The sequence below is a fragment of the Rana temporaria genome, chromosome 1 (assembly GCF_905171775.1).
Source record: "Rana temporaria chromosome 1, aRanTem1.1, whole genome shotgun sequence".
Lineage (NCBI taxonomy): Eukaryota > Metazoa > Chordata > Amphibia > Anura > Ranidae > Rana > Rana temporaria.
The window spans coordinates 191,248,313-191,271,545 of record NC_053489.1 but is presented as its reverse complement, the minus strand read 5'-3'; the positions used below and the strand labels follow the sequence as shown (position 1 = coordinate 191,271,545).

At 45.3% G+C, this 23,233-nt stretch overlaps 1 protein-coding gene across 3 annotated transcripts in view; it reads right to left on the bottom strand.

Moving 5' to 3' along the window:
- The window catches only part of GLT1D1 (glycosyltransferase 1 domain containing 1), a 200,049-nt gene that overhangs the window by 37,529 nt on the left and 139,287 nt on the right, over positions 1-23,233 (bottom strand). The gene's annotated exons all lie outside the window — the stretch shown is intronic.

The following is a 23,233-nucleotide window of genomic DNA, read 5'->3' as shown; positions in this document are numbered from 1 at the left end:
GCTTCCGCTCTCTCCCCCCTCTCCTTTCACACTGTACCGTTCGGTACAGAGAGGAGAGGGAGGAACCGGCGTCATCACATGACGCCGGTTTGTTTACAAATGACGGAGCGTTCACGTGGTAAACCGCCGCTATCAGCGGACATTCCCGTGTGCGCGCCACAGAGGGCGCGCGGAAGAGCGATTCTGGGAGGACATCCGTGGACGTCTTCCCAGAGTTAAGCAACCGCCTTGTAGACGTTTTTTGTCTATAGGGCGGTTAACTGGTTAAAGTGGAACTAAACTTTTGGGCCCCAGAAGCTCTTGCAATTATGTGTAAGCATGCACAGCCTATTTTCACATTATGGTACACCAACTTTGCAAAATGCTCTCATCCAACGATGTCTTTCCTCTTTGTTTTATTCTAGGTTAACAATCTTCACCCGTCTTTATTGACTGTGCTAGTTAAACAGAACTTCCATGCACGTGGACACAAGTTACTTTGTCCCTACCAACTGTACTAATTCTCAGCATCTGGGATTGTAGACATATCTGGATGCCATTTTTTACGCATTCCACATATTTATACATAGAACTGCATAAAAAAGTTTATTTAGAGCACCTTCGTTAAAGACAGAAACATTAAAACAATACATAAGGCTGCCAATGGAACTATGTGATCAAGACCTATTGGGTACAATTCTCTTTCATCCCAACGCATTTCAAAATTGCTTTTTTTCTTAGGGGAAATGAAAAAACCCAAATAATACATAGAAGTGTGTTACCATGACTTGTGGTGTGCTGCAGCTGCAGGCATCATCCCGGTAGAGAAGCCACCCCCCTGAAAAATGCTGCCCAATGCAAACGACTTGTTTGCCTCGCGGTAGATATGCCCCTGTAGTGGACAGGGGAAGAGATTTTGATGGCAGAAGAGACATTCAGAGCCTCTTCTACCATACACATCTATCTGCTGGTGTGTAAAATACAGCTCTAGCTGTGCTTGAATGACATTCTATTTTCTAAAACACTGTGGGGTAGATTCATAAAGAAGTTACGCTGGCGTATCTATTGATACGCCGCGTAACTTCTAGGTTGCTCCGGCGTATCTTTTTTCTGTATTCAGAAAACAAGATACGCCGGAATTTGGCTAAGATCCGACTGGCGTAAGTCTCTTACGCCGTCGTATCTTAGTTGCATATTTACGCTGGCCGCTAGGTGGCGCTTCTGTGGATTTACGCAAGGAATATGCAAATTAGGTAGATACGCCGATTCAGAAACGTACGTCCGCCGCTCGCATTTTTTTACGTCGTTTACATTAGGCTTTTTCCGGCGTAAAGTTACCCCTGCTATATGAGGCGTGTTAAGTATGGACGTCGTTCCCGCGTCGAATTTTGAAAATTTTACGTCGTTTGCGCAAGTCGTCCATGAATGGGGCTGGACGTAATTTCCGTTCATGTTGAAACCACTAAGTCCTTGCGGCGTACTTTGGAGCAATGCACACTGGGATATGTCCACGGACGGCGCATGCGCCGTTCGTTAAAAACGTCAATCACGTCGAGTCACGATTCATTAACATAAAACACGCCCCCCCTGTTCCTCATTTGAATTAGGCGCGCTTACGCCGGCCCATTTACGCTACGCCGACGTAACTTAGGAGGCAAGTGCTTTGTGAATACAGTACTTGCCTCACTATCTTACGTCGGCGTAGTGCAAATGGGATGCGCTACGCCGGCAGAAAAATACGCCGCCGTATGTGAATCTAGCCCTGTGTATCCAACAACTGACCCCTTTATTTTTAAACAAAAATAGAATTTTTTGTACTTACCGTAAAATCCATTTCTCTGAGTCCATGGATGGACACAGCTCCTTAAATCTTGACAAGTGGGTTATGTTCCCTGTTTACAGGAGAGGACTAGGCAGAAACATGTTAGATAATTAAATACATGTTACATTAACAGAGTTGAACATCCCCGCCCAGGGGGCGGTCCCTCCAGGCATAACCCTCCTCCCTGCAGTATGCAACCTCAGTTTGTAACAAGCAGTACAAAGCTAAAAGGAGGGGTGGGTGCTGTGTCCGCCCATGGAATTTTACGGTGAGTACAAAAAATCCTATTTTATCTTATTGTCCATGGATGGACACAGCTCCTTAAATCTTGACAAGTGGGACGTCCCCAAGCAGTGTCAAAAAACGAGGGGTGGGAACAGCATCAGTAAAACCAATTGTAACTTCACCGCAAAACAAGCAGAGCTCCTCAACGGAGGAGGTGCAACTTCACAGACTGACAGAGGCCCTCCCTCATCACGAAGTACAGAAACCTCTGTGACCTGTGCAAAACAGGAAATGCATGTATGCGTCCCTAATGTCCGAGGACACCAGAACGCCCCCCGGATGGAGCGCAGCTACCACCGAACGAATGGTTTCCATGCAGAACTACCCGACGTTCACAAAGGTATTCAGGGCCTGAGGCCCATAGGAAACCCCAAACCTATCGTCCTGCAGGAAAGGTAAAATTACCCCGCAGCTCAGCAAGTCCCACACTGCTCAAGGCAGACCGATGAGCTGGGAGAGGAAGACACAAGGAAAGAACTATGTTCTGTGGATAGGAGGAAACCACATCTAGTACTCCGAAGAGACCACCTCGCAGACACACTGGTCGGAAAACAGGGAGGTTCACCAAATTGTGAACCTACCAGTCGGGAAAGCTACATACAATGGCGGGATTTGGGTGCCGGCGTGACCGGCTTACGCACCCAGGGACGGATTAGTCCCCCAGCGGAGCCTTTGTTGGCCTGGGAGGGTTGCCCTTTAATAATACATACACATAGTATGTATGTATTATATGTAGGTGTATGCACACATGTCTTTGGAGGGTGGGAGGAAACCGGAATACCCGGAGGAAACCCACGCAGACACAGGGAGCGACAATGCAAGCTCCAGGCAGATTGGTGTCAGTGTCCGGATTCTAACCAATGACTCTCTTGCTGCCAAGTAATGGAGTTACCACTACACCACTGTGTGCATAAAACCATCTCTGAAACAGAAGCCCTGGATAACAAGGGCGCGACATTCAATGAAGCATCACAGACCTATACAAGGCCCTGGACCAGCTGGTCCGCTAGCCTAAAAATTTTGGGAGAGAGTCGGTGCTCCTCCACTGTCTGGTGCAAAATGCTCACTCTGTAAGTGACTGAGACCCCAGAGTAGTGGCCACAATAGGCCGCAAGTCAGACCCCAGCATGGTAAACATTACTATTATCAGTACTTCGGATCTTCTATCAGTCAGATCCATACAAGCGAGGGTTCCGGAAATAGGGAGAGTGGTAACCTATACATGACACCCGGAGGGTCCACCACCGGAGAAGAAGCCCACCTTTTGAAAAGGCTCTCCTCAAAGGGGCACTGAACCGCCCGGCGGTGAGGGACTACAAAAGCCCACAGTGGCATTTCTCATTCTGCATCTTAGAAATGATCAAAGAAGGGCACAGAAGGAAAAAAACCTACACAAAGCGGTCTGATTTGTGCGATCCAAAAAAGACAGAGCCCTCAGCGAAAACCCAGCTGCACTATCCAGCTCAAGAGAGTCCCTTGCAGCCAGGGCCGGACTGGGAATGAAAACCAGCCCTGGAAATAATTTCATACCAGCCCCACAGCATTAATATACCAGCCCAAAAAAAACAGAAATCCATGAGAGAGCCAGAGAGGGGCCAGGCTGCAATGGTGAGAGAGAGGGGTGCAACGATGAGAGAGAGAGAGAGTGCAACGGCGCGAGAGAGAGAGAGAGTGCAACGGCGAGAGAGAGAGTGCAACGGCGCGAGAGAGAGAGAGAGAGGGTGCGAGAGCAGAGGCATTTCTAGTGAAAATGGCGCCTATGGCAAGCACTGAAACTGCACCCCTGTCAAAACATTTGAAACCCATCTTTCAGATAACCATTACAAAAAAAACACACCCAAGATTGCAGTAATATCAGCACCCATAAAAGCGGCCTTACCAGCACCCATCAATACAGTAATATCAGCACCCATAATTGCAGTGATATCAGCACCCATAATTGCAGTAACATCAGCACCCATAATTGCAGTAACATCAGCACCCATAATTGCGGCCTTACCATTACCCATAAACATGGCCTTACAAGCACCCATAAATGCAGAAAAATCAGCACCCTTAAATTCAGCAATATCAGCACCCTTAAATGTGGTAACAGCACCCATAAATGTGGCAATATCAGCACCCATAAATGCAGAGGAATCGTGCGGTGTATCATGGGCACAGCACTGGGCAGAAAGGCAGAGTGGAATGGAACATCAGACAGTGGTACACATACAGGTCACACTCACTGGCAGTGGCACTGTGATGGTTAGGGACACGCAGCAGTGCAGGGGGTGTTTCCTTGTAATGGATACAGTCCTCTGCCAATGCTGCGCCAGTGCCTCTGACACTGTACAGGGGGAGAGAGGGAGTAGGATCACCAGTGGCTCTGTCTGCTTAGCACACACGCACAAATCACACATGATGATGACTTTAAGGCCTCTTTCACACTGGGGCGGTGGGGGCATCGGCAGTAAAGCACCGCTATTTTTAGCGGCACTATTCAGCCGCTAGCAGGGTGCTTTTAATGGCCGCAAATTGTCGCTTTAATTCCAATGGGCGCCTCAAAGATGCTGCTTGCAGGAAATTTTTTAATGTCCTGCCAGCACACTGCTCCAGTGTGAAAGCACTTGGGCTTTCACACTGGAGTGAATGGAACCACTCTTTCAGGGCGCTCTGCAGAGGCTATTTTTTGTGTTATAGCGCCTGCAAAGCGCCTCAGTGTGAAAGGGGTCTTAGACTACTTTCACACTGAGGTGCTTTGCAGGCGCTACAAAATAGCGCCTGCAAAATGCCCTGAAAGAGCCTCTCTTCTCACTCCAATGCGAAAGCTTTCACACTGGAGCGGTGCGCTGGCAGGATGCGCAAAAAAGTCCTGCTAGCCGCATCTTTGAGGCCCTGTAGGAACAGTGTATACACTGCTTCTAAAGCGCCCCTGCTAGCGGCTGAATAGCGCCGCAAAAATGACAGTAAAGCGCTGCTAAAATACTGACACTTTACTGCCGACGGCACAATGCCCCAGTGTGAAAGTAGCCTAAGAAACAACCTCACGTGACGGGTGACGGCACTCACCGACCCGCTCGTTTGGGGAAAAGATTAAGGAAGAGCGCATAGGAGGGTAGGTGGAGCTTTAGGTGGAGCCTCCTCCAGTCAAACAAATGACAATCTGGCCGAGTGGCCGGTCACACTTGTAAATGAGCATGGGGAGTGCCTGTCACACTCCTCCATACTGCCAACAGCTAAGTAACAGAATTTTTCAGGTAAAGTGCCGTACCGCTGGGGCTATAGTGCAGGAGGCAGCCGCAGGAGGACAGGTGGGATTTTTTTTTACGTTTTTGGCTGTTTTTTTAATTACAATTTGCAGGGGCAGCAAGGTGACAGAGAGGAGGGGGGGGGGTGCAAATTGTAACCTAAACCTGTATAATAATCTCTCTCACAAGGCATTGCACGGTGCACCCCCCCCCCCCCCCCCCCTCTCTGAGATTATTATACAGATTTAAATTTTATTGCAGGGGCACCAAAGGTAGGTGACAGAGAGAGAAGGGGGGTGGTGGGTGCAGATATGGTAAGAGAGAGATTCGTTTTATAAATTGCATTAAAATGTTTGTTTTTTCACCTTGTGCTCCAAGGCAGAGTGGCGACTGGGGCGGTGGGGGCATCCTCTTCTGCTCTGCGGCTCTTCCCTCACTCGTGACCGTGCAGACACATTGTAGGCTCTCGTTTTGGCGCCGCACGGGACGATGGATCTAGTCCTGACGTTTTGTTTCTCCTGCTCGGCTCCTCCCCTTAGACACATGATCAGTGATGCTGCTCACTGATTAGCTAGGTAGCCTAGCTAATCAGTGAGCAGCATCACTGTTAATGTGTCTAAGGGGAGGAGCCGAGCAGGAGAAAAACAAAACGTCAGGACTAGTTCAAGAAGGCAAGTGCGGCGCCGAGCATGGCGGCCGCAACCCGCCAGCCTGCGGCTGCTTTTAACTACCGCAGTCTGCAGGTATGTAAAAGCAGCCCCAGGGAACAGCAGCCGTCACCCCTGCACAAGTGAAAAGAGCGGCGGCCGTGGCCCGCCGCTGATTACTGTACATTTGACTGACAGGCAGTGACAGCAGGCAAGAGAAGGCGGCCGGCCTACCGGGAATTTTCCCGGTCTCCCGGTTGGCCAGTCCGGCCCTGCTTGCAGCAGTGAGAAGCACACATATAAATGCCTTATCCTGCTTTTTTTTTTTTTCTACCCAGGTACCTGGTCCATGGCTTCATAACAGAGCATTCCCCAGGGCATAACAGGGTAAGGGGGCACTCTTTTACCGCCCGTCCGCAGTCCACCCCCACCCTGGCACAAACGTGTCCAGGACTAACAATAAAAACTCTGTGGGAATCCTAGGTGGTAACACCTGCTGCCACCACCAGCATGTTGGGAAAGGACACAAATACTGACTCCAAATATTAATAATATTTACATAGTGTGTATGTATAATATGTAGGTGTATGCACACCTGTCCTTACAAATAAACAGAAGCTCCTAGAGCCCTATTAGGGCATCTCACCCACTTGCTGCGCTGACCAGGGGTACCCAGGGGACTCACCTCAAGAGGAGACTGCCCAGCACTGTCGTCCGCTCTCAGCACACGGCGTTTGAGAGGAAAAGAACCGTGAGGTAACTGTGCGGCATCTGCAGGACTACTCCAAGATGGCCGCCGAGTGTTCAGAACGCGGCCACAGGAAAATGGCTGACCGCAATGTAAGCTGCGCCATAGCGCGGCTATAACAAAAACAGGAAAAGCCCCCTAGGGCTTTTTAACAGTGAAAAACCCCTCACAGGAAAGCCCCATACAAAAAAGAAAAAACACAGGCCATATAACACAGTCCCCTCAAGAAGGCCCCCCCCTGACAGCGGCAATGTTAGCAATGCAGCAAAGGGAAAGGAGCAGGGAAGGGAGGAGACGAGGACCCCAGAACCCCAGGAATGCCCAGTCGTACCAACCCACCGAAGCGGGAGGGACTGTACTTACCCGTCCGAGCGAGGACCCACTGACGCATTCCTGACAGAACTACAACCACAATGAAGGTAGCTGTCGGCCCGGTCCACTGTAAGTGAGACAACACCACAGCCCAGTCATATGTGGACCTCAGCTCAACGGCCACCCCAGGAGTCATGGGGTATGGCATGGCAGACCCAGCCTCTTTGCAAAGGTGTGCCCACGCTTGCTGGTCGGACTGAGTAGACTACAAGGATCTATATTATCCAGCCTGTCTCTCAGCCGACAGTTGAAAGAAGATTCTTCAGGAAAAAGTAAAATAAAATAAAATTTCTCCTCAGGGCGCTGGGCCCAAAGGGAGCCATACGTTCTTCTCCTTGCTAGGCAGAATGAAACTGAGGCTGCATACTGCAGGGAGGAGGGTTATGTCTGGAGGGACCGCCCCCTGGGTGGGGCTGTTCAACTCTGTTAATGTAACATGTATTTAATTATCTAACATGTTTCTGCCTAGTCCTCTCCTGTAAACAGGGAACATAACCCACTTGTCAAGATTTAAGGAGCTGTGTCCATCCATGGACAATAAGAGAAATACTTGTTTTCACATTTTTTCATCCACAGTTGCACCCTGGGGCTGTTAAACTCATGAAGATTATTTGCAGCCATTTTCTGTCTATGTGTATGCACTCAAGTGATGGATGTTATATGCTGGTTGCAGTAGTCCTTCTGCTTCCAATTACTCTGAAGAGATTACTGGTTTATTTCCCAAGAAAGGAATCCCTCTGATCACAGGTCCTGTCCTGGCAACTTTATTATCAAACCCACTTTTCCACTTTGCAAAATTTATAGTTCACTCATTTACCTACGGATTAAATGCAATAACCTTTTGTAGGAGGGCGCTACACAGTAAAGATTATATGAGATTTTAATGATATGATTTACTATCAGCAATTACAATACAGCTAAAATCTGGGCAAACATCTACAAAGTTTAAAGCAAAGGGCTCAGTAGGCTTGTGCCTATTTGGGGCAGAGTCAAAGAGGCAGCCTTTTTCTGTATAGATATTGGCACAATATTCTAAGCCTTTTTGCAACAGTATAAAAAGAAAATTATTGGTGAAGAGTAGGCGATCCTAGTAGTGAGGTATTGCATTCGGTGACTTGGGCTATGTGACTGCAAGCTTCAGTGAGGGAAATCCAGCAAACTATTTTACTTGCCGAGATAGCTGCACTTTTGTGACTCACATACCTTGGCCACTCTGCATGCTTAAAAACCTCACTGTACAGCTCGGTCGACTTCCAGCTGAATAGACAATGATCCTTCCTTTTTCATTCTCTGCTGTAGCAAAGCGTGAAAACATGTTTCAGCGCAGGTTCACACTGGGCTGTGGGAATGAAGCCGTGCGAGTTCGGGTGAACTCGCACAATTTCACTCCCGCTTGTCAGTCCTGATTTCGGCCGTGATTTCAGAGACATCTGTGCCTGAAATCGCAAAAAGTAGTACAGAAACTACTTTTTGAAATCAATGCAGTGCCGCAGATTAGGGCGGTGTGAAAAGTATGAAAAGCAGATATTAACATGAAAGGATAAGGCCTATAATCAGCCCTGCTTAATTTATCAAAGAGCAAACATAAGTGCGAAACCGCTATGTAGGCGGCATGAAGTGTCAACATGGAAATAATGACAATGAGCTTTGGGAATAACACATTGATAGTCATAGGATTACAAGTAGGAATTTGCATCAACGTTACAAACTAAAAATAAGGAAACCAAATTTGTGGATTAAATTATAGGCTATTTCAGTGGGGGAGAAACAAGTTCCAATCATTCAAAATATCCTCAGGGAATAGATGAAAAGTGCAAGCAGAGCCGTAAAAAAAAGGAGGAAGAGAAAGGGGAAAAGGGAGAGGGTGAAGAAAAATAAAAGGAGAAGGAGAGAGCAGAAAGAAACAGAGAAAAGGAGTGGAGATCCACCCTCACCCACCACCAGAGTACAACCTATGAGTTTGAAGATATTGTATCCATGGATTCCAGACACTCTCGAACCAGACAGAAGTATCACTAAAGCCTCATACACACGGTCGGACTTCAAACAAACTTTTCCATGAATTTTTGTTTGAAGGGCGTTGGTCGGGAACACCCATAGCATACACACAGCAGGACTTTTCTGCAAACTTTCCCAAAATCACGTGTTTTTTTCAGCTCTTTACCGCCACCCTTTGGTCAACTTCTGCTATTGTTGGTTGATTTTAACCAGTTAACAACCGCCCTATAGATGATATATGTCTACAAGGCGGTTGCTTAACTCTGGGAGGACGTCCATGGACGTCCTCCCAGAATCGCACTCCCGCGCGCCCTCTGGGGCACCCACACGGGAATGTCCGTGACCGCCGGGTCATCCGGACCCAGCGCATCACGGTAAATCGCCGCTGATAGCTACTACTCTGCAATACCCCACACTACTCTGCAATACCCCACACTACTCTGCAATACCCCACACTACTCTGCAATACCCCACACTACTCTGCAATACCCCACAATACTCTGCAATACCCCACAATACTCTGCAATACCCCACAATACCCTGCAACGTCGCCTATAGGGATTTTTAAGTAGCAAAGTTTGGCGCCATTCCACGAGCGTGTGCAATTTTGAAGGGCGACATGTTGGGTATCTATTTACTCGGCGTAACTTCATCTTTCACATTTATGTAAAAGATTGTAGAAAAAATACGAAATTTGCTAAATTTTTTAACAGAAACAAAGAAAAATTCATTTTTTCTACAGAATTTTCAGTCTTTTTTCTCTTATAGCACAAAATTTTTTAAACCCAACAGTGATTAAATACCACCAAAAGAAAGCTCTATTTGTGTGAAAAAAAGGACGAACATTTCATTTGGGTACAGTGTTGTATGACTGAGTAATTGTCATTCAAATTGTGAGAGCACCGAAAGCTGAAAATTGGTCTGGTTAATAAGGGGGTTTACGTGCCCAGTGATCAAGTGGTTAACATTGGTTCTGAGCATGTATGCGATGTATACTAGCACATTATGCCATTGTCTTGCAGGTTTGTTTTTTTTCCCCGAAAGGATGCGGTTTACTAGCTCTTTAAATATGCAACTTAAAAATACCTTGAGACCCACTGTAAAGGTCCTTGTTTAGGTACTTTTATTCATGGAGACGTCCACTGGCTTTCAATTGCACGCCTACATTGTCACATGCTCTCTCTACTGAGGGAGACTACAAACAACTGTGATGACACTGTGTGTGCATGATCCTCTGTTGTCCCTATCAGAAAAGCTGGTCTATAGCATTAAAGCGGGAGTTCACCCATTAATATATTTTTTTAAACAATCCCCTTAGCTTCATGCTCATTTTGTCTAGGGGAATCGGCTATTTGTTTTAAAATATGAGCTGTACTTACCGTTTTCAAGATGCATCTTCTCCGTCGGCTTCCGGGTATGGGTCTTCGAGAGCGGGCGTTCCTTCTTGATTGACAGTCTTGCGAGAGGCTTCCGACGGTCGCATCCATCGCGTCACTAGTAGCCGAAAGAAGCCGAACGTCGGTGCGGCTCTATACTGCGCCTGCGCACCGACGTTCGGCTTCTTTCGGAAAATCGTGACGCGATGGATGCGACCGTCGGAAGCCTCTTGGAAGACTGTCAATCAAAATAGGAACACCCAGTCCCGCAGCCCATACCCGGAAGCGACGGAGAGGATGCATCTCGTAAACCGTAAGTACAGCTCATATTTTAAAACAACTAGCCGATTCCCCTAGACAAAACAAGCATGAAGCGAAGGGGAAAAGGTATATTGTACCGGTGAACCTCCGCTTTAATGTGCTCTGGATCACGTGCATATAGACAGGAAGTGGATGAAATAGGCTACAGGAGATCAGCAGCACTAAAATATGAACTAAAAAGAAAAAAAAATCATGTTTTAGTTTATGTGATCCAAACGATGGCAAGTGTTTATGATACTTTGTGCTTTAGAAAAGGTAATGACATCCAGTAATGATAAATCTACTCTAAAGGCAGTCTATGCCTATAATGTGAAAAAATACAGGATAGAACCTGCGATGAAAGCTTTGCTCAGCGACTCTTTATATGTGATTAACAGCTTTCTAACAGATATTTGGTGTCCCCACTGTAACAGATGATATCTTTTAGTTCAGAGCCGTTAGACTGGAGATGACTTATATCCCACTCAGATTTTAGCTTTGGAAATGTACCATACTTTGATGCCTTGCACACTGATTTAGGTTCCCTGCTGGACTCTAAAATCACCAGCAGATGCTACAGCAGTAAACTTACATACTGCTAATTATACCAGGGCAAGGATCTTACAGGCTGGATACAGTAAAGTGGACTGAGCAGTTGAGAAAGCGGCTGGGCTTATTGATGTTTCAGTATCAGTGTAAAGCATCTGGCATTTAGAAGAGATTGAAGGTATTAACACCTAGTGTGGTATCATCTCGCATACTTCCACCTGGCAGCAGGAAGGCACTGCTCAATCAAATCTCGATTTCTGAACAGTCCCTTACTGCATTATGGAAGTATCTCTATGGCAACTAATATTTTATGACCTTTAGACAGATTTTTTTTTTTTATTAAAAAGAAGAACATTTAATGGATAACCTTCAAAGTAAATATAATACTGAAATGTAGTCAATAATAAAAAAAAAAACTATTGTAGAATAAAAATTGCATTTAGCATCAAGAGCTTTCAAGCTTGGAGTATGAAATAACTGCTGCTTATAGTAGTGAATGGCCCAATGCTACAGGGCTGATTTACTTAGGCTAACAAGCAAAGTGCAGAAACCCATAGCAAACAAAGATCATTACTTTGGTCAGCCAAAGATGAATGCGTCTCAGCTGTTATGGGTTCCTGTATGCTATCTGCAAAAATAACATCTATGGGCGAAGCCAATAACAAACACAGGGCATTGTACAAGTAGACCGAGGAAAAGTACTTAAATGTGGCAGCTAATGTCACAGCACTTAACCACTTCGTTACTGAGCCTGTTTTTCAGATTCAGTGTTTACGAGACTAAAACAGTTTTTTTTGCTATAATATTACTTAAAACCCCCAAACATTATATATATATTTTTTTCTAACACCCTAGAGAATAAAATTGCAGTCATTGCAATACTTTTTGTCACACCGTATTTGCGCAGCGGTCTTACAAGCGCACTTTTTTTGGAAAAAATTCACTTTTTTAAATTAAAAAATAAGACAACAATAAATTTGGCCCAATTTTTTTATATATTGTGAAAGATAATGTTACGCCGAGTAAAATGATACCCAACATGTCACACTTAAAAATTGCGCCCGCTCGTGGCATGGCGTCAAACTTTTACCCTTAAAAATCTTGATAGGCGACGTTTAAAAAATTCTACAGGTTGCATTTTTTGAGTTACAGAGTAGGCCTAAGGCCCCATACTCACGACCAAACATGTCTGCTGAAACTGGCCCGCAGGCCAGTTTCAGCAGACATGTTTGGTCGTGTGTGGGCGCGAGCGGGCCGAATTCCAGCAAACATTTGCCCGCCGGGCCTTTTCCCAGCAGACAAATATTCCTGGACTTGTTTTAAAACAGCCCGCTGGAATTCAGCCCGCTCGGACATGTACGGTCGTCAGTACAGACCTACCGTACATGTCCAGGCGCCCGCCGTCCCTCGCATGCGTCGAATGACTTCGACGCATGCGTGGAAGCATTTTAAAGGCGGGCCGCCCACGTCGCCGCGTCATTGTCGCGGCGACACCGCGTCATCGACGCGGCGACACCGCGGACACGCCCCGCGTATTGTTTACGCGCGGACTTCTGTACGATGGTGTGTACAACCATCGTACAGAAGCCCTCTGGCAGACATGTATGGTGAAAACGGTCCGACGGACCGCTTTCACCATACATGTTTGTCCGTGTGTACCCGGCCTTAGGCTAAAATTATTGCTCTCGCTCTAACGATCGCGGCGATACCTCACTTGTGTGGTTTGAATACCGTTTTCATATGTCGGCGCTACTCGCGTATACGTTCGCTTCTACGCGCGAGCTCGTCGGGACGGGGCGCTTTAAAAAATTTTTTTTTTGCTTTTCGCATTTATTTTTAGTTATTTTACAATTTTTAACACTGAAATAAAAATAAATAAAAAAATTATCACTTTTATTCCTATTACAAGGAATGTAAACATCCCTTGTAATAGAAAAAAGCATGACAGGTCCTCTTAAATATGAGATCTGGGGTCAAAAAGACCTCAGATCTCATATTTGGGCTTAAATGCAAAAAAAAAAAAAAAATTTTGGAAATGTAATTTTTTCAAATGACAAAAAAAAAAAATGTCTCTTTAAGAGGCTGGGCGGGACTGACGTTTTGACGTCACTTCCGCCCAGCAGAGCTATGGGGGACGGGCGAAGGAGATTTTTCCTTCAGTCTCGTCCCCGCTCAGCTGCCGGATGGTCGCGATCCCCTCCGCCGCTACCAACGGCTCCGGTAAGCGGCGGAGGGCGCGGGACAGCGGCGGGGCCCCTCTGCCGCCACCGATAACGGCGATCTCGCGGCGAATCCGCCGCAGAGACCGCCGTTATCGTGTACAGGACCGTCGGCACTAAAGATGGATACCTCAGTTGTGGCAGCAGCTGCTGCCGTTACTAAGATATCCATCTTTAAAAACAGGACGTATTTTGACTATGGGCTGGAAACCAAGTGGTTAAACTCCCACCCATACGTTACTTATGTTCCCTATTCTACATTATAAACAAGTTTAAAAGCTGAACGCACCATATGCATACATTTTCACATCAACTCTGCCTACAATCCCGTCATAAAAGCAAACGGAACCCACTACAAAGCTTGACAAGCATTCATTTGTCTTTGCCAGTAAACAAGGCATCAACTACTGTGTTCTAGATGGAGGCGTAGCATGTGGAATGTGATGGCTTTGATACATTCCTGGGTAATTTGTTTTATGCTGGAAAAGAGACTGCATTTCATATTTGCACATTAAACTGCCTTATGCTTCGACTTCCAATCCAAATGTATTGGTGATTGTCAGTCCAAGTACTTCAGTGGTGTGTAATACGTAATGCGGTATTAAACCCAAAAGCAAACCTTTCATAAATTTTAGCTTACAAAGTTCTCAGATGTAATGCATTCGTTTTCTTTTTTAGGTTTTCTTTCTTTTAGTAAGTCTGTTTTCTTTCCACAGAAAAATCCACCCTGCAGGTGTAACAGTTTGGGGGACAGAGACAAACCATTTACCACTGACATGGGTGCTCATAAATGGTCAGCTTTTATTTATTTATTTTATTTATCATTTTTATTTATTTAATTTTTATATTATTTAATTTTATAAATCGTGTATAATAATAATAATAATAATAATAATAATAATATTTATGTAAAACCTTTATAGCCGGTTCACACTGGGGCGACTTGCGATCCGACTTCATGTCGCCTCAAGTCGTCCTAAGTCGCGCTGTAGAGAAAAACAATGGAAGTGAATGGGAGCAGTGTTAATACACACGACTCAAGACGATCCGACTTCAGAAAAGGTTCCTGTACTACTTCAATCCGACTTGTAGGCGATTTGTACCCATTGATTTCAATGGAAGTCGCCTCAGAAGTCGGATCACTGTCTTAACTGAAGCGACTTTCCAGGAAGATAACATACATTTCTCAGGCAAACCTCTCCCTCCCCCCCACAGAGCCGATTGTTGTTTTATTGGCCACTGGAAAGTCTCCTGTCCTGGAGACGACTTCAAGTTGTGTTGTAAATCTCCCCAGATCGCCCTGTGGTTCATGTTCAAGTCGTGTCGGAGTCGCCTCTGAAAGTCGCGCTGGAAGTCGTGTCGCCCTAGTGTGAACCAACTCTTATACCCAACAGGAAAAAAAAAACTGTTGCTGTAACTGCTTAACCACTTAAGCCCCGAACCATATTGCTGGTCAAAGACCAGAGCACTTTTTGCGATTCGGCACTGCGTCGCTTTAACTGACAATTGCGCGGTCGTGCAACGTGGCTCCCAAACAAAATTGGCGTCCTTTTTTTCCCACAAATAGAGCTTTCTTTTGTTGGTATTTGATCACCTCTGCGGTTTTTATTTTTTGCGCTATAAACAAAAACAGCGACAATTTTGAAAAAAAGTCAATATTTTTTACTTGTTACTTTAATAAATAGCCCATTTTTTTTTTAAAACATTTTTTTCTCAGTTTAGGCCGATACGTATTCTTCTACATATTTTTGGTAAAAAAAAAAAAAAACGCAATAAGCGACTGGTTTGCGCAAAAGTTATAGCGCCAACAAAATAGGGGACAGAATTATAAATTTTTATTATTTTTTTTTTACTAGAAATGGCGGCGATCTGCGATTTTTATTGGGACTGCGACGTTATGGCGGACACATCGGACACTTTTGACACCATTCACATTTATACTGCGATCAGTGCTATAAAAATGCACCGATTACTGTATAAATGTGACTGGCAGTGAAGGGGTTAACACTAGGGGGACATGGAAGGGGTTAAATGTATTCCCTGGGTGTGTTCTAACTGTGGGGGGAGGGGGGTGACTGGGGGAGGTGACCTATGCTGTGTCCCTATGTACAAGAGACACAGATCGGTGTCCTCTCTCCCCTGACAGGACATGGATCTCTGTGTTTACACACAGAGATCCATGTCCTTGTCCCTGTAACCACCGATCGCAAGTGCCTGGCGGACATCGCGGCCGCAAGGCACGCGCATCGGTATCACAGGAATGCGGCGGGCACGCGCGTGACGCCGGTGGCGCTCGCGCGCCCTCTAGTGGCCTGGAAGAGCGGAGGACGCATATATGCGTCCTGTCAGAGATTTAGAACCACCCTGCGGCCGCACATATTCGTACGGCCGTCGGGAAGTGGTTAATACACACGACTCAAGGCGATCCGACTTCAGAAAAGGTTCCTGTACTACTTCAATCCGACTTGTAGGCGATTTGTACCCATTGATTTCAATGGAAGTCGCCTCAGAAGCCGGATCACTGTCTTAACTGAAGCGACTTTCCAGGAAGATAACATACATTTCTCAGGCAAACCTCTCCTGCCCCCCTCCCTGCCCCTCCCTCCCCTAGAGCTGATTGTTGCTTGATTGGCCACTGGAAAGTCTCCTGTCCTGGAGACGACTTCAAGTTGTGTTGTAAATCGCCCCAGATCGCCCTGTGGTTCATGTTCAAGTCGTGTCGGAGTCGCCTCTGAAAGTCGCGCTGGAAGTCGTGTCGCCCTAGTGTGAACCGACTCTTATCCCCAACAGGAAAAAAAAAACTGTTGCTGTAACTGCTTAACCACTTAAGCCCCGAACCATATTGCTGGTCAAAGACCAGAGCACTTTTTGCGATTCGGCACTGCGTCACTTTAACTGACAATTGCGCGGTTGTGCGACGTGGCTCCCAAACACAATTGGCGTCCTTTTTTCCCACAAATAGAGCTTTCTTTTGTTGGTATTTGATTACCTCTGCGGTTTTTATTTTTTGCGCTATAAACAAAAACAGAGCGACAATTTTGAAAAAAAAAGAATATTTTTTACTTTTTACCATAATAAATATCCCCCAAAAATATATAAAAAAACGATTTTTTTCCTCAGTTTAGGCCGATACGTATTCTTATACATATTTTTCGAAGAAAAAAATAACGCAATAAGCGTTTATTGATTGGTTTTCACAAAAGTTATAGCGTTTACAAAATAGGGGGTAGTTTTATGGCATTATTATTATTATTATTATTAATAAAAAAAAAAATTCACTAGTAATGGCGGCGATCAGCGATTTTTTTTCGGTACTGCAACATTATGGCGGACACTTTGGACACTTTTGACACATTTTTGGGACCATTGTAATTTTTTTAGCGATCGGTGCTATAAAAATGCATTGATTACTATAAAAATGCCACTGGCAGGGAAGGGGTTAACACTAGGGGGCAGGGAAGGGGTTAAGTATGTTCCCTGGGTGTGTTCTAACTGTAGGGGGGGTGAACTCACTAGGGGAAATGACTGATCGCTGTTCATACATTGTATGAACAGACGGTCAGGCATTTCTCCCCTGACAGGACCGGAGCTGTGTGTTTACACACAACGAGTGATCGCGGGTGCCCGGCGGTGATTGCACGCGCGTCGGGATCAGGGACGAGCGGGGGCGCGCACGTGCCCCTAGTGCCCGCTTTGCGAGGTGACGTAGAGCTACGGGCTGTCGCGCAGGGGAGCGGACCTGCCGCCGTAGAACTTGCTGGTCGGCAAGTAGTTAAACAGTGTTAGCTGGCGCTTAGCTTAAAGGGGTTGTAAAGGTAAAAAAAAATACCCTAAATAGCTTCCTTTACCGTAGTGCAGTCCTCCTTCATTTACCTCATCCTTCCATTTTGCTTTTAAATATCCTTATTTCTTCTGAGAAATCCTCACTTCCTGTTCTTCTGTCTGTAACTACACACAGTAATGCAAGGCTTTCTCCCTGGTGTGAAGAAAGCCTCTTGAGGGGGAGGGGGAAAGCAGGCAAGTCAGGACGCTCTCTACTTTGCAGATAGAGAAAGGAGCTGTGTGTTAGTGGGCGTCCTGACACTCCTGCTTGCCCCCTCCCCCTCAGGAGGCTTTCTCCACACCAGGGAGAAAGCCTCCCATTACTGTGTGGAGTTACAGACAGAAGAACAGGAAGTGAGGATTTCTCAGAAGAAATAAGGACATTTAAAAGAAAAATCGAAGGATGAGGTAGGTGAAGAAGGACTGCACTGAGGTAAAGGAAGCTATTTAGGGAAACATTTTTTTTACCTTTACAACCCCTTTAAATCTGATAGAATATCGAAATCTGCTAGTATATCCAACACTCCCCTACCTCTAAAATGACAATTCTGCTGTCCAAAGATGTCTGCATTTACTACATTTAGAATGCAGACACCCTCAGACAATAAGTGTGTTATTGATCAGATCACCGGTTGAAAACAGAGGGAAAAGAGCCTAAAAAGGTCAAATTAATGAAGCCACCACATTAATAATTGGTACGCTGCAACACGTTATATTTTTTGTTTTGGGCTTGATACCGCTTTAAAATCAAACATATTGTTGGTCCTAATAACCCATAAAATGCCAGGCGCTCACACATAGGGAAACAAATATCAAAAACAGTATTTAACCACTTAACCCCCGGACCATATTGCTGCCCAAAGACCAGAGTACTTTTTGCGATTCGGGACTGCGTCGCTTTAACAGACAATTGCGCGGTCGTGCGACGTGGCTCCCAAACAAAATTGGCGTCCTTTTTTTCCCACAAATAGAGCTTTCTTTTGGTGGTATTTGATCACCTCTGCTTTTTTTATTTTTTGTGCTATAAACAAAAATAGAGAGACAATTTTGAAAAAAATTAATATTTTTTACTTTTTGCTGTAATAAATATCCCCCAAAAATATATAAAAAAACATTTTTTTTCCTCAGTTTAGGCCGATACGTATTCTTCTACCTATTTTTCGTAAAAAAAAAATCGCAATAAGCGTTTATTGATTGGTTTGCGCAAAAGTTATAGCGTTTACAAAATAGGGGGTATTTTTATGTCATTTTTATTAATATATTTTTTTTACTAGTAATGGCGGCGATCAGCGATTTTTTTTCCGGTATTTCGACATTATGGCGGACACTTCGGACACATTTTTGGGACCATTGGCATTTTTATAGCGATCAGTGCTATAAAAATGCATTGGATTACTATAAAAATGCCACTGGCATAGAAGGGGTTAACACTAGGGGGCGGGGAAGGGGTTAAGCATGTCCCTTGTGTGTTCTTACTGTGGGGGGGGGTGGCCTCACTAGGGGAAACACTGATCCTCTGTTCATACATTGTATGAACAGAAGATCAGCGTTTCCCCCGCTGACAGGACCGGGAGCTGTGTGTGTCCCCGCTCTGTAACGAGCGATCGCGTGTGCCCGGCGGCGATCGCGCCCGCCGGGCACACGCACGGGAGTCGGGGGCGAGCGGGGGGCGCGCGCGCCCCTAGTGGCGGCTGAGAGAGAGGACGTTATACTACGTGCTCTCGCCCAGCAGAGCCAACTTGCCGACGTAGAACGGCGGTGCACGGTCGGCAAGTGGTTAAAGCAGTTATAAACCGCTGATGTTTAACCACTTCAATACCAGGCACTTTCGGCCATTCCTCACACTTTGAATGAAAATTGCGCGGTCAAGCTACACTGTACCCAAACTAAATTTTTATCACTTTCTTTCCACAAATAGAGCTTTTTTTTGGTGGTATTTGATCACCTCTGGGGTTTTAATTTTTTGCTAAACAAACTAAAAAAGACCAACATTTTTGAAAAAAAATATGTTTTTCTTAGTTTTTGTCATAAAAAAGTTTTTTTCCCCTTCACCGACGGGCACCGATGAGGCGGCACTGATGAGTTGGCACTGTTATTTAGAATTGATGGGCACTGATGTGCACCAATAGGTGGCACTGATATGCAGCACTGATGGGCACTGACAGGCGGCTGTGATGGGCACTGATAGGCAGTACTAATTGGCACTGACAGGTGACACTGATGGCCAGCATTGATGATGAGGTACTGATAGATAACTGACAGGTGTTACTGCTGGGTATTGATTGGCACTGTGGTGGGCACTGATTGGCACTGTGGTGGACACTGGCACACTTTATTGTGGGGACACTGCTGGGCACTGATTGGCATGTGATTGGCAGAACAGAGGGGGCGGTGCTGATAATCAATGTGCTGATTATCAGCACATCCCCCCCCCCCCCGACAGGGAGAGCTGCCGATTGGCTCTCCCTGTCAGTGCGAACCGAGAAATGACGTTTACCGGCACTTCCTGGTTTATGCGATAATCAGCTGTGATTGGTCACAGCTGATCATGTGGTAAGAAGCCTCTGACAGAGGATTTTCATCACGATCGTAGATGCGGCATGTCAGACTGACATGCGGCACTCGCAATGGGCGCGCGCCGACATGTTTTCCTGCTGGACGCCCAGTCAGAATAACAGAACCACTTCCCGCCCGTCATTCTGCATACGGCGGACGGCAAGTGGTTAAAAAAAAAAAAAAATACAGAGAAACTTACCTTGAACAAAGCCCTCCCACTCCACAATGTAAATGCTGAGAGGGCTGACATCTTCCCCCGGTCGGTTCGCGGCCGCCGCTTCCGGCATGGGCTCTGAAGGTCCAGGACTGTAAGCCTGACCTTCAGAGCGCATGCCCCGATTATGTCATCGGCTGCATGCACTCTGAATATCTCCTAAACGGTGTGAGTCTAGGAGATATTCACAGTACCTACACGTAAGCCTTATTATAGGTAATTGTAGGTAAGAGTGGTAGTACAGAGTTTACTACCACTTTAAAGGATAAGTTTACCTTTGGGAATATGTAACATATTCTAGCTCCTGCAGCCCTTCTCTCGATGCCCCCCTCCCTGTGACTGCTGGTGCAAGAATTTCTGACACCCTAGGCGAAACGTAATTTTGACGCCCCCGTTGGCCCTGCCCCTGACTCCACCCGAATGGTTGACCAATCCATCTATCCATCGGGGGGAGGGGGTGGATTAGAGCCCGCTGAGCACATTGATAGTGGAGGAGTCTCGGTTCAAAGATCCACGCCTTGACTATTGCAACTCCCTCCTCATAGGCCTACCTTTTCACAGGCTTTCCCCTCTTCAGTCTATCATGAATGCTGATAATGAGTGGGTTGAAAATGGAGCCTAGTGTATTGTTTTAAAACATAGCTGCCCCTTTAAGAAAGTGTAAACACTGAACTGTATAAAAAAAAATCAAATATACTACCTATACCTGTCTATCTTATTTGTTTTCAAAATCTGCATTAATAACATGTACTGTGAAATTCTCAATAAAATATTTGAAAAAGAAAAATGTAAAAGTGTTGGCGCTGAAAAAATAAACTTTTTTAGCACCAACACCTCTATCATGAATGTGAATGCTGCTGCAGACTCATAGTTAATGAGGTTGAAAAAAGACACAAGACCATCCAGTTCAACCATATAAAAAAAAAAAATCGTACAATCCCATATACCCAATTCTATACCCACAGTTGATCCAGAGGAAGGCAAAAACACTCAGCAAAGCATGATCCAATTTGCTACAGCAGGGAAAAAAATTGCTTTCTGATCACCCGAGAGGCAATTGGATATTCCCCGGATCAACTTTACCTACAAATGTTAGTACCCAGTTATATTATGTACATTTAGGAAAAAATCCAGGCCTTTCTTAAAGCACTTTACTGAGCTGGCCAGAACCATCTCTGGAGGGAGTCTGTTCCACATTTCCACAGCTCTTACTGTGAAGAAACCTTTCTGTATTTGGAGATAACATCTTTTTTCCTCCAGACGTAAAGAGTGCCCCCTTGTCCTCAGTGATGACCGTAAAGTGAATAACTCAACACCAAGTTCACTATATGGACCCCTTATATATTTGTACATGTTGATCATATCCCCCCTTAATCTCCTCTTCTCAAGAGAGAATAAATTCAGTTCCTCTAATCTTTCCTCATAGCTGAGCTCCTCCATGCCTCTTATCAGTTAGGTTGCCATTCTCTGCACTTTCTCCAGTTCCCAGATATCCTTTTTGAGAACTGGGGCCCAAAACTGAACTGCATATTTCAGATGAGGTCTTAGGCTGGGTTCACACTACGGTTTTCCCGTCCGTCAGCCGCATACGATTTATATGAAAAAACGTATGCGGCTGAAACGGACGGGAACGTATGGCACCGCACATATGTGCGTTTTCCATTAACATTAATGTTAAAGGAAAACGTATGCGGTTGCCATACTGTTTTAAAAACGACCGCAAAACCGTGGTTGAACACGGTTTTGCGTACGTTTAAAAAACGTTTTGCCAGCAAATCGTACGCACCCGGATGCATCCGAGTGCATACGATTTGCAATGCATTGTCTATCTCTACGTTTTCCCGTCCGGGCCCGTACGTTTTCAATACTGAAATCGTATGCGGCTGACGGACGGGAAAACCGTAGTGTGAACCCAGCCTTACTAATGATTTGTACAGGGGCAAAATTATATCTCTCTCTCTGGAGTCCATACCTCTCTTAATACAAGAAAGGACTTTGCTCGCTTTGGAAACCGCAGCTTGGCATTGCAGGCTATTATTGAGCTTATGATCAACTAAAACCCCCAGATCCTTCTCCACTACGGATCCCCCCAGTTGTACTCCCCCTAGTATGTATGGGGACCTTACCAACCGCTCAGTGTCCGCCACCCCTCTCTGCCAATCACTGCATTGCCCAATTAATAAAATTCAAAATATTAACAACATACAACTACAACATCTACAACTCTGTCCCAAGCTACATCACCAATCTTGTCTCCAAATATCACCCACACTGTCCTCTTAGCTCTGCCCAAGACCTCCTGCTCTCTAGCTCTCTTGTCTGCTCCTCCCATGCTCATCTCCATGACTTATCCAGAGCCTCTCCCATCCTCTGGAACTCCTTACCACAATCTGGCCAGCTATCTCCTACTCTGCCGACTTTTAGGCGATCCCTGAAAACGCATCTCTTTTTTTTATTAGCTTTTTTAATTAGCTCTTGTTCCACTAGCCCCTCCCTATTGTAAGTTGCCAGATACCAAGCCCTCCTAACCCTCTTGTATTGAGTTGTATTGTTGCTGCATTATCTACCTTTATCTTGTACTGCGCAAACTGTTAGTGCTATATAAATCCGAAATAATAATAATAACCTCATGTGATTCCCATCAGGAGGGAAGAGACATGCTTTGTAAGTCTGGTCTATAGCAAGACAGGCAAACATCTCTGGTGAGTAAGAAATCCTACCGAGTGGTGGAGGGATCATCACAGGAAGTCATCATTGATTTATATTTCACGGAGTGTGACTTTGGATTTCAGATTCACTGCTTTAAACTTGATTGAAGTTGTTTTGAAACTGTCTAAGAACTTTTGTTTGAGGACTGGTATTTATTCACTAATTAACACAAGTTTTATGTTTGGCAAGATTGTATTGAAGTGTGATTATTTGTTTACAGCACATGTCATTTTACGGATTTATTTTGTATAAGCGTTGTACGAGTGAGGGATTGCGTGTCTTCACTTGCTGTTATAACATAGTGTTAGCACAGGACAAGAGTTGTGATATTATTGACAAGTCTGAATTCATTTAATGAGGTGGTTTGAGTATGGTATTTATTCTTTTAACTTAGAGATAGAGCAGAG